This window comes from Austrofundulus limnaeus, unplaced genomic scaffold (assembly GCF_001266775.1).
Source record: "Austrofundulus limnaeus strain Quisiro unplaced genomic scaffold, Austrofundulus_limnaeus-1.0 Scaffold857, whole genome shotgun sequence".
NCBI classification, from domain to species: domain Eukaryota; kingdom Metazoa; phylum Chordata; class Actinopteri; order Cyprinodontiformes; family Rivulidae; genus Austrofundulus; species Austrofundulus limnaeus.
Genome location: NW_013953259.1, coordinates 130,757 through 133,062, shown reverse-complemented (window position 1 = coordinate 133,062; position 2,306 = coordinate 130,757). Strand labels below are relative to the sequence as shown.

The following is a 2,306-nucleotide window of genomic DNA, read 5'->3' as shown; positions in this document are numbered from 1 at the left end:
ATTTAATTATTAAGCATGTTATTGTTTCCTTCTTTTTTCTCTCTTTATTACATTATTCTATAACTCAATTTTCTGCTCAGTTTTATGTTGATCTGTATATCTTTGTATGTGAATTGTTGTAATTTTGAATAAAAAAAAACAGGGCAACGCCATCGGAACGTAACGTCAGCACGCAGCAGTCACATGACTCTGGGCGCGCGCTGCGCTGACACGGCGCTCGAAACGGACCGTCTCGCGACACTTCAGCTTCATGTCTCTGAAACGGTATTGAGCAGGAGCCGTCGGTCGAAAATATCACCAACCAGAACCGGAACCCTCGGTGTTGGTTCTGTTTTGTTCGGGCCGGGAAAGCGACACCAACGTGCGAATGTTTGTTGCCGGTTTCTCCGCGACGGGACGGTATGTGAGGGCTCTGTTCACCGAACTGGGCTCACGTTGACTGGTTCCGCTGGTAGCTGTCATTACCGGGATTATCATCCGAACCTATGGGATGGACTAAGTATTGACGGGACAGGGAGCCCGGATGAGGTGAGTGGACTTGTGAGAGGGTTGTTTTGTTGCTGAACGTGATGTTGTTCTTGTCAGAGACGAGTTAGCCAGACGTTCCGGGGTTAGCTCAGCAGGCTAGCTGTGCTCTTTGTCTGGGGAGAGAAAGCAGGCGTCCATCATCGGACACGTCCTCGTGTGACCCGCGTTTCCTTTTAACTTAAAAACACAAACTAAAACATTTATCGTGTTTACTCTAAACTTTATTAATATATCAGTGTCTGGGTTGTTATTTAGGTGTAACAACTTATATTTCATTTGATTTCTAAACTCTCTTCCGTCCGATTTCATGTCATTTTTAGTAGCTCAACTGTTCTCTCAGTAAAAACCGTGTAATAATGGTTATGGTGATAATGATATAATAATAAATGACTTGTACAGCATTGTTTTTTGGGACTGACAACGGGTTGAATGCCTTTACAGGCGGTGTTTAAATGGCACTTCACATGCTGAACAGCCTGAGTCCAATAATGGAGCTTGCATCTTCGCAGCGGGCTAAGATGGGCCTCCGATTAGCATCATCACTGGATAATAACCCATTATGTTTCTACTGGACATTCACCTGAATGCACCTGTACGCGTTTGACACTAATATTAATCTCCAAAGCCAACAGGATGTTATTTTTGTCCGTATTATCTTTGTGTTAACAACAAGACGCCGGGCTGTCGACGCTAGCTAACTGTGGCTAACTTAGCAAACGGTAGCAGAAAGTTCTGTTGGACCGTGCTGCTGTTTGTCAAGTGTTTCTTTTCTTGCATTTACTCAGTCATGCCTACAAAATAACTGTTGCAGATCATAGATCCTAAAAGATTTTATTTGAGTTTTCCCTCCCTGGCCTCTGCAAATGCCTCATAATGCTAAAATTGCTAATTAGTCCTTATAGGCTAAACATAGGAAATGTCCTTTAAAATCGTAAATGTTTTCATCTGTCGTATTTATGTACCTGGCAGTTTGATAACTGTACAAAAATACAAAGTCTCACAATTTCATAATAATTTGTGATTGCTCATTTAAATGTACTGTATTCAATACAAAATATGAACTCAAACATAAAAAGTACCTTGAGCGATATCAAATAGTGCAGTTTCAAAAAGCTTTATGTGTAGTTTTTGAGACATATTCTTAAGTCCGTCCACAGTCAATATAAACAAAGCACTTATTAAAAATGTCTGTAGACTTTACTTAATAATTCTGATCAAAAATGTGTACCAGAACTGTTGAACACCTGCATCCTAAACAATCCTTCTATAGATGTTGTTGACCTGGGCCTGTATTTATCAAACTTCTTAGAGTGCATTTTTAGACTTAAGTGCTGAAAATTTCTTAGATTTGCTCCTGCTCTCAGACTTAAGTGTAAGTGCCAGTTATGAAAATTATTAAGTCTAAGAATCACTCTTACTCTCAAGAAAAGTTCAGACGGGACTTCTCTTACTGAGGTCCAAACAGAGGCTGCTGGAGGTACTTGAGGTCCGAGAATGACATTTGAAATTGAATGTTTATTTTTATTTTATTTTTTTTTTGGTTTACGTGTACATAAGAATTAAATGTATATATTTTTTTCCTAATGTGTTTTACTGTATGGTTTGTTTACAATAAGAAAATTATTTAGGGCTGCAACTAATGATTATTATAACGTCCTGATGCATCTCAGTAATCCAGGTAAAATATCAAAAAGAAAAAATTGTGTAGGTCTTCTGGACGGGTTCTTCTCTAATGAAACGTTTCGTCTCTCCTCCAAGAGACTTCTTCAGTCTGAGAG

At 39.3% G+C, this 2,306-nt stretch overlaps 1 protein-coding gene across 2 annotated transcripts in view; it reads left to right on the top strand.

Moving 5' to 3' along the window:
- The first annotated feature begins 227 nt into the window (after positions 1 to 227).
- LOC106532940 (zinc finger protein 609) overlaps positions 228 to 2,306 on the top strand; it is a 24,420-nt gene continuing 22,341 nt past the window's right edge. Inside the window, exon 1 of one of the 2 annotated variants that reach the window (XM_014029119.1) lies at positions 228 to 528. The gene's annotated coding sequence lies outside the window, so the exon portion shown is untranslated. The remainder of the gene's footprint in view (positions 529 to 2,306) is intronic. The other variant, XM_014029118.1, reaches the window with a different exon arrangement.